The following is a 10000-nucleotide window of genomic DNA, read 5'->3' as shown; positions in this document are numbered from 1 at the left end:
TACTTTAATATTTGATGTGGTACTTTGTATTTTTACATTAAAAAGTTAACTTTATGTTAACCATGCTGACCACAGATGTGCTTGCAGTTAAAAACACGAGAGGTCAAAAAGCTAAACTAGTTCAGGGTTGTGTGGCAGCCTGTCACAGCTGACACAGACCAACAACCACCAGCACTCACACCTACGGCCAAGTTAGAGTCAGGACTTAACCTAAACTGTGCACGACTCTGCACTGTGGGAGGAACACAGAGGACCATGTGAGCACATGAAGAGCACGATAACTCCACACTGAAAGGCCTCAGACGGCCCGTGGATCTGACCCCACGGTTAGCCACAGTGCTAACAACCACACTGGTCTCATTTAAGACTAAAAATCACATTTTCAGCAGACATGCATGATTTTAAACAGGAAGGTAATAAAGTTTGATGTTACCTGATGGGATCACTGTCAGCTCCTCTGCCAGGTAACTATTACAGAAGTATCTGCCAGAGTCTGAGGGAGCAGCTCTGAGGATGATCAGAGACCCGTCAGCCTGTGAACTGTATCGTTTCTGTGGATCATTGATGTGTTTTGTAGTTTTGTCTCCATCAGCTGTAAGTATGTCAGCTCTGCTTCCTCCACTCTCTCTGCTCCACCTCACTCCACCCTGTAGATAGTAAGGACAGTGCACAGTGAGCTGCGTCCCCTCTACTTCCCGGGTTAAACCTGCAAAACAAAAGCATTTTTAAAATCATGTCTCAGACTCACCGAGTACACGTTAACATCACATGACTCTCTGTCTCATGAAGAGTGACCTGAGTGTTACTCTGTGCTCTGTCCTCAAGTTAAGCTAAGCATCACACCTGACAGAAGGAAGCAAGTTAACTGACAGTTTGTTAGGAAACAGCAGGATATTTGCCGTCCTATGAATGTTTCCTGATTGTAAATTCTTAAAGCTTTAGTCTGAAAATGATTATTTCATTATCTTATTATGAATCAATCAATAAAAAGCTGAACTTCAGGTAAAAATCACAGTTTTTCATGGATGTTGTTTTCAAACAGTTCGTCTAAAACAAACAGAGAATTTCATTTTTAAAACTTTTCTTCTGGAAGATGAAACGTGAAGTTTGAGCTACACTGACACCATAACTCGACTTCCTGTGGTCGTGTGTCTGCTTCACACTCTGAACTCGTTTTCTATAATCGTGTGAAATCCCTGAAACTACAAACACCAACACAAATGCACATGTGTGAAAACTATAAAGTATATCAGACATTAATGCAAAGTGTCCCACCTGCTGTGGTATGACCGCTCAGAGCGCAGGCTAACAGGCAGCAGTAGATGTTCACCCACATCCTGACAGTGTCTGAACTCACAGTGACCACCGTCTGTGTTTGAACAGAGAACAGGAAGTCAGCGCCTCTGTGAACACGCCTGCTCTTCTATTTCTGAGGTTCTGTGGTCAGAGAACAGACGCTCGCTACAGTATAATAATCTGTTACACAGGTTTTAAAAAATGCAGTGAAAGAAAGTCAAGATTTAAAACGTTTCACAAACAGCCGCAGTACAAGAAAGCAGGGAGCAGTGACCAGTAGAAAACCAGCACATTGAAATATGGTGCACATGATTTATTTCCTTCCTGAAGCAGACGAGGGTGGAGGTGGAGTTAGTGGTACAAATGAGTTTGTAAATGAGATTAATAATCTTTTTCCTGTTTCTTGATTCAGGTTTTGTTGTTTGGTCTTATTTGTTGATGGTCGAGACTAACGAGGTTTTACAGGTGTGTGTAAAATATATAAAACCAGTGAGATTTTGACAACTGGAGATTTCTAAGATGGTACAATGGAGATGCCAGAAGATATGGTTACATTTATTTAATTATTTATTATGAAATGTGTGTGACTCATTTGACAGATGAATGTATTGCAAAGATACTGCCCCTCTCCACAGTTTTATGTTTTTTATTTGTTTAGCGTTCTTGCTTTATGCATTCAGTTCTTTATTACTGCATTTGTGACACATACTGTGCTCACTGGCAATCCAGCTGGAATATTTTGGTCCCATGGGTGACGCTCATGCAGGCACTGAAACAGGCAGCTTTGGGGTCCTGTTTGTGTGTTTTAGTGCACAGACAGCCGCAGAGAGCAGCTACGCTAAACTGAAGTGCTTGTGTTTGGTATTTGCAGTTGCAGAGCAAAAGAGCGAGTAAAGAAATGACTCTAAAGTCATGCACAGCTGGAAGTGTCATTTGTCCAAGTGTGCAACAAATTACACATCTTTTTAATTTACATTCCTTTAGATGGTTTTCTTTGTGACTCCTGTCTGTGAAGAGATCTGTGTAAACATGAGTGCATGAGATCTGCTGCTAATGTGGTCTGTAAGTGTCGACTATTTTTACACCAGAGTAGATGAAACCACTGCACTGTCACATTTGTTTCTCACTCTGTGAAGTTCCAGAAGACGGGTTTTTTTCTACTGTATGTCGAGTGGAATCTACTCACAGTCGTCAGGACTGAGTTTGGAATTACACTTTGCAAACAATATCACGTCGCACTGTCACCACTTCCACGGCATTCCGGAGGACATAATAAGAACTCCAGGGTCTCTGTGGTTGGTTCTTCCCAGTGGCATCCAAGAGGAGAAGTAAACAAAGGACACAAGAGCGTGGCTGCAGGGCGGCCACGCTAGCAAAGAAACAACCACTTAAGCCACCGCTTCTGAGTATTTTGCTCTCCAACGTCAGGTCCATAACCAACAAAATAGATGAACTGAGACTGCAGCCAACAGTAGCATTATACTACGCACAGAGGCTTGGCTGCAGCCATCAGCTCCGGACTCAGCGGCCTGTGGGGAAACCCAGAGATCACCGGCCTTCCATGACACGCTCCTGCACAGGTATTAAAGTTGCAAATACAAAAAAGCTAAACTAAGGTAATTTTATTTTGCAATAGTGAATACAAATGAGGTTTTAGACCAACTCTGCATCCATCAGAACTTTGTTTAAAGTTTAAATGCTTCAACAGAAAACCCTCTCCCCAGCTGTCTGTACAGACAAACACAGACAACATGCATCTAATGGTGACACAGTGAGGAACTGGAAACTTGCACCAGCAAAACATCACAGCATGAAAATAAAAATAAAGACGGTGGCTTCTTACGTTTCCTTCTTACCTAACAAGAAATTCACGTCACATTTAGACCTCATGTTTTGATGGTAACAACAAAATTATTGCTTTTATCTAAATAATTTTGTTGCAGGTAACAGGCCACTACTCACCTACCAGGTAAAGAGGTTACTGATACACAGGTAGTTGCCTGGTGTAGCTGGCAAGCTAACATGCACATATAAGCAAGACATGAACCTGCAACTATTCAGGCTTTGGGTTAGCAAACAGCTAACACATGCAAACATGGTATGGGACAGAAAGTCATTGTTCCTTATTGGGAATACGTTAAGTTCTCATGTTGTTATTATTAGTTGGGATTTAGTTTGTTTCATGCGTCTCCTGATTTACGAGTCTTTTCCTGTCCTCTGTGTGGTCTGTCTTGTCCTCAGTGTTTACTCTGAGTTATGCCTGTGCCTTAGTCTCTCCACGTCTTCCATGTTCTAACTGTCAAGTGTCTGTGGTCGTGTTGCTTCATGGCCCACCATATCCCAGAATTCATAGCGCGGCCCAGCCAAACTCCAGTTTCCAACAATGGCGGCCGCTACTAAGTTTTACAATTACTCATATTAATCTTTCTGGGTCACAAAATAAACTTTTGACATATTTTCAGGTGAGAATGTAGCTGTGTAAATTACAAATATCTGCTCGGTTTATCAAGACATCACATATTTGCAAAAGCGCTCCGACGTTTTCGGAGATGTCTGTTACCCACCAGCTCGATAGCTGACCGGGAGGTCAAGGGTCACTCGAGCCAGAGAGGGCAGCGGACTACCGGCTTCATCGTTTTCAGACCCCCGCTCTTTGGCTACTCAGGTTAAACATGACATATAAGTCACTCGGATAATTGAAAAATGTAATTGTTTGGCTTTTTTCAGTGTTTTATTTGTTCCGGAGTAAATCGGTTTGGCTGAGATCAAAAATATTAGATAAAATAAAACTTTATTAATCCCCCGGGTGGGTTCCTCCGGGGTTTTCACACAGCTGAATAAACGTCAAACAGAAAACTGATTAAACAGAAGTGTGAGACGGTCGAGAGTTTACTCCAGTGTCCTGTTATATTTTAGATAGCAAGGAGCAGACGGCCGAGTTTATTAAACTCCACCGACACAGCGGTGACGCAGATCTGAAGGCTGGACCGTCCCATTTCACAGCCTCGCACTTCCGGTCTTCGAAGGACCCGGCCCACGTAGACCGCGAAGGCCGGGTCCTCCGAAGGACGCAGCCGACGTTTTGGGACACGGCTCATGTTCAGTGTGTTTAGTTTTACTTTTCCCTGAGGCGTCTTGATCATTTGTGTCAGCTGTGTCTCCCCAGGTGTTCCCACTGCCCTCATCACCCTTCTGTGTATTTAAGTCCTTTGTCGTCCTCGTTCAGTGTCGGGTCGCCTGTTTCTCCACGTCGAGTCACGTCAGGGTGCAGAGTTTTGTTGCAGCTGTTCAGGTTAGGGTTCATGCTCATGTTTGGATTATTTCTCGCCTACGTTTTGCACGTGCCTGTTCAGTTTCATGTTGGTATTTGGCCAAATAAACAGCTCACTTTTCAAAGTCAGCAGAGAAATCAACTTTCTTTCTAAAACATTCACTGGATATTTTCAGAGTTATAATATCAGGTAACAGTTAGATGATCAAAACTGTCATATGATTTGTAAAATAAAAAATAAACATGCAAAAGACTTAAATATATAAAATCTAAAGAAATTAAGATTTACTGATAGAAAATACAATCATTCACACAGTCCTGTCACTGTAAATATGATCATTTAAACAAAATAATGCAGCTGTTATTTAAAGTGCACAACATGCCTGATATAACTGTTGTTAAATATCTATTTTATGTTTTTACAGCAGCTTTAAAAAGTGCTTTTACAGGTGTCTCTCAGGTGAGCCGTGCAGGTGGTGGCTGCTATTTGCAGATGCTTTATCCAGTGGTTCTAATGGTCTGTGACGGAGCTGTGGATAAAGAAAATACAACAATAACAACAGGAGTGTTTGTATATTTACATACAAATAAATACGTATTTGTAAAATATATGTGTATGTAGAGCGTGATTATATATTATATTGGATATTTTTATGTTGTATTGGTGAAGTTGTGATATATTTGGGCTTTATGTTGACTTTGAAGATGAAAATGTTGTTGTTTAACATTGGTGTCGTCACACTGTGTCAAGCCTGTGTGACTTTTCTATTTTTTCTTTTATTCTACTTTCTCTGTTTTAATGCTCAATGATAAATGTTTTTGGAGCCTCAATAAATCATTAATTTCAATAAATAAATAAATAAATGGAAGAGAGCGAGTCAGGAAAACCTGCATATAAAAGAAAAACAAAGACTAACTGCAGAAATCGTAAGATGACGCAAAACTGTGTTCGTTTAAATGCTTAAACATTTAAATTTATCACTTTATAAAATAATAAATAATGAATAAAATCCACGTCTCAGTGGGAACTATAGCAACACTGTAATGCAGTGCAAGGTAGTCAAAGTATTTCTCACCATTTTCAGCCTTTAACCTGACGTCATCTATTATGTAATGATAGACGTGCTCTTTTCTTTCACTTCCTGCCAAAGTGAACAAAACCTGAATGTTAGTGATCGACTCCAAGAGAGACGTGAGCGAGGACAGAGGAGTGAATCTGGACACATCATCGCAGCTTCTATGTGTGCAAACGAAGCATTGAAAAGGTGTTTTAATTACATATCCTATGTTAATAATATTCTCTCTGTCAGCAGTCTTAAATAATCAGGCCCCATCTTATCTTAATGACCTTGTAGTACCATATCACCCTATTAGAGCGCTCCGCTCTCGCTCTGCAGGCCTACTTGTTGTTCCTAGAGTATTTAAAAGTAGAATGGGAGGCAGAGCCTTCAGTTTTCAGGCCCCTCTTCTGTGGAACCAGCTTCCAGTTTGGATTCAGGAGACAGACACTATCTCTACTTTCAAGATTAGGCTTCAAACTTTCCTTTTTGCTAAAGCATATAGTTAGGGCTGGACCAGGTGACCCTGAATCCTCCCTTAGTTATGCTGCAATAGATGTAGGCTGCCGGGGATTCCCATGATGCACTGGGGGTTTCTTCTTCACTCACTATGTGTTAACAGGCCTCTCTGCATTGAATCATATCTGTTATTAACCTCTGTCTCTCTTCCACAGCATGTCTTTATCCTGTCTTCCTTCTCTCACCCCAACCAATCACAGCAGATGGCCCCGCCCCTCCCTGAGCCTGGTTCTGCTGGAGGTTTCTTCCTGTTAAAAGGGAGTTTTTCCTTCCCACTGTCACTAAAGTGCTGCTCATAGGGGGTCATATGATTGTTGGGTTTTCTCTGTATGTATTATTGTAGGGTCTACCTTACAGTACAAAGCAGTTTGTTGTGATTTGGCTCTGTATAAATAAAACTGAATTAAAGAAGTACGTGTTACATTCTGTGAAATAATTGTGTTTATCACTGGATCTAAAAATTCTCCCGTTCGTGTGTCTCAGGCTTTCTTCACCTTGTTTGTTGGACCCGCTCCTCGCTGGGTAAAAAACAGATGCAACGATGATGATGATGATGATGATGCAGATGAATGAAGCAGCTGTTCCATAAATCAACCCAAGAAGCAGCTGCTGGTCTTCAGAGGAAAGGAAGAGAAAATAAAAGAGCATTTTTAAAAGTGATGAACTGTCGAGAGCTGAGATCCAGTCTGTGGTGGGACAGTCAAGCTTGTACACGTCATCAACATAACTTTAGATTTTGGTTTTCAGAGAAATACTCTAACGTGTATTGTTCTATATTATCACAGCGTGTGACAGCTTTAGTTACAAATTAAGATCAAACAGATTAAAATCTCTGACATCATTCTCTTTGAACTGGACATAAAACAGCTGGTGTTGTGGTGGCAGAGACTCGCTTTACTCTGATTATGTTCAATAATCTGTGAAACTTTGTGATTTCAGTGATACCTGAGTTTGTGGGTGGTGCTGATGCTGCGTTTGCTGGAAAGGGTGTAGAAGCTGATTGTCCTGTAAAATGATGAGATTAATCAAGTTAACTGAATTCACTCATGTTACTTAATCTTGGTTAAACTTTGACCCTGATGTGCCATCTATGTGCAGGACTGTTATTTAACCCATTAAAGTGATGGAGGTGTGCGCTCGTGCTGTTTAATTCCCACAGGCCCTGAAGAGAACCTGATCTTTGAAAACAGACACAAACAGAACAACAGTGACAAAGTGTGACGTTACCTGGAGAGATCACCGTCAGCTGCACCGCTGGTTTGTTATTACACAGGTATCTCCCAGAGTCTGACGCAGCAGGCCTCAGGATGATCAGCCACTTATCAGCTGATGACATGAATCGTGTGTCATTGATGAGTCTTCTCTCGCTGTTACCATCAGCGGTGAGTATGTCAACTATCCTTCCTTTGTTCTCTCTGCTCCACGTCACCGTACCCTCCACAGGGAGAGGACAGCGCAGGGTGACGGACTCCTTGTTTCTGATGATATCATGTTTGATTCCTGCAAGAGACATATATACATTATATATACTGTATATATGTACCTACACTGGCTCTTGCTTTGTCTTGAAAGATGCTTTTAAAACAACTGTGTGATCCCGAAGTTAAACCCAAACTCAACTTTGACCCTGAACACATCTCTACTGAGCTTAATAGATTTTCTTTTCCAGTCAAATATCTCAAATATTCCCAAGGTGTAAATGGGTTTGAAGTCTGCTGTATTTCATGTTGAGATCAACATATAGAAATACACCGGTTAATACTGACATGTAAAAAACGGCTGCTGGATTATCTGAATGAAACTCTGAGATGTTCTTACCTGCTGTGATGTTACAGCCCAGAAAAAAGGCAAAGAGGCAGCAGCAGATATTCACTCTCATCATGGTCACGACTCGGACATCTGCAGAAGGTTGACCGGCATTTATCTCTGCTGGAAGAGGAACTCAGCTGATCCTCCCGTACAGGCCGGCCTTCTTTTGTGGTTGATGAGCACTGATGAAGTTCCTGTTAGAGCTCAGTATGAAATCATATTTCTCATCATGTAAGACCTACATCCAAGGACGCTTCCATTTTTAGTTTCCTGACCACTGACTCGTAACAAAGGGAGCTTTTAGAAAAAGCTGTTTATGGAAAAACTGAAGAAATGACTGTGATGACAATCTAAACATAGAAAGTTAAAGGAAATAAATGAAAACACATTTTGTGTCACACCAACATCAAGTTAAGACGGTAATCGGTGGAAAAACGTGTCACTGCGGCGCCATAGCGAGGCTCGTGACGAATGACTGAGCTGTTATCATGTAGCATCATCATGACTTTGAAGTCTGATCTCAGAGAGCTTTTAACAAAGTTTCAGAGCATCGTGACAACAAACACTTTGAATACTGTAAATTTGTTCAAGGATCTTTGTTTCTGAGCCTCGTATGGAGCCACAGTGGAGACACTGGCTGATACAGCATGTGACTGTCCAGAGTTTCACTGGACAGAAGACTTTCTCTGATGGGAAGCAGATCGGCTGAGACGCATAAGAAAAAGGCGATGAAAACCAAAAAGCAAATACAAAACACTGAGAGGGCAGCGCAGTAAGTGACTAGCTGAAGATAACTTTGAAGTGACTGTGAGAAAAACTGACTGAAACTTCCCCTACAACGAGCGAGGATGAGTCGATGAACCGAGGCAGACGCAGTCATATATTTACAGGAGGATGATTTGAGCACATCACCCCTGTATGTGGCTACCTTGTCAGGTTCGAGCAGATTTTAAGGTCACCTACAAGGCTATAAACGGACTGACACCTTCATACCTCTCTGATCTTTTGCACCCTTCCCCCCCGTGCGCTCCGATCTCAGGACTCTGGCCTTGTAAAGGTTCCTACAGCCAGAAAAAAACGTGTTTTTCTTTTCGTGCGCCTTATTTGTGGAACAGCCTCCCTCCAGATATCAGGCAGGCTGCTCTGTGGAGCTTTTTAAAGCCAAGTTGAAGACCCACTTGTTCACCCTGTCTTAATGTCTTAATTCTTTGCCTTTTAGTTTTTTTGATTTTTATCGTTTTTAACTTTTATTATGTTTAAACTTGTTATTGTGTTTTAACTTGTATTGCTTTGCATCACTTTTATTTATTTGTCTCTTTATTTTCAAATAGCTGTACAGCACTTTGTCTGAAAGCGCTTTATAAACAAAGTTATTATGATTATTATTACACGTGGTGGGCTGAGTCATAACTGAATCAAAACAGACATGGAGACATGACAGGACAGACGAGACGCTGATGACACATAGAGGTAGTGGACACAGAGGAGACAAACATGAACCAAAAGCTGAAAGTTACAAACCCAAAAATAAGAGTGTCAGTATACAAACACCTGCCAGTTAGTCGAATTACCCACAGTGATAATACAGCTGCATTTTTCCAGGCATTCATCATATCTGTGTGTGTGATGACATCACATGTGAATTAACAATAACCAATGTTTAAAAAACTGATGATCCCAACATGCGACTTTAACCCTAATATAACCCTTATTTTCATACTTCACCAAACGTCTTCACAACCCTCGTCCACATTTCTAGTGTTGCTTTGCCGTTGCTAACTCCCAGTAAGGGTGCTAATTGACCCACACAGCAAAATTGATATGGCCCGGATCTGACCCAGACAAGGTGCTTACACATGGCCCACATACTGCAACGAATGACGGCCCTTTGGTGGCCCAGGTCTGGTTTGCCAGATGTGGCCCACACCTGCGCCAGCACAATGCCAGTTGCAGACACAGTGGTGGCCCTGTGCTGGCCCGTGTGTGTGTGTGTGTGTGTGTGTGTGTGTGTGTGTGTGTGTTTCACTGTTCGACTTAATAAAAGAAG

The 10000-nt window shown here is 41.6% G+C and overlaps 1 long non-coding RNA gene across 1 annotated transcript in view; it reads right to left on the bottom strand.

Annotated features, from left to right (window-relative positions):
* The window catches only part of LOC309698601, a 2857-nt gene extending 1525 nt beyond the window's left edge, over positions 1-1332 (bottom strand). Inside the window, exons 1-2 of the long non-coding RNA XR_014274134.1 lie at positions 1276-1332; positions 434-706 (exon numbers count right to left, since the gene is read on the bottom strand). This is a non-coding gene — a long non-coding RNA (uncharacterized lncRNA). The remainder of the gene's footprint in view (positions 1-433; positions 707-1275) is intronic.
* Between the last annotated feature and the right edge of the window lie 8668 nt (positions 1333-10000).

The sequence above is a fragment of the Aulonocara stuartgranti genome, assembly GCF_965226115.1.
Source record: "Aulonocara stuartgranti genome assembly, chromosome: 22".
In the NCBI taxonomy this organism is placed as follows: Eukaryota; Metazoa; Chordata; class Actinopteri; order Cichliformes; family Cichlidae; genus Aulonocara; species Aulonocara stuartgranti.
Note: the sequence above shows the minus strand (reverse complement) of the source record. Positions and strands in the feature narration are given on the sequence as shown.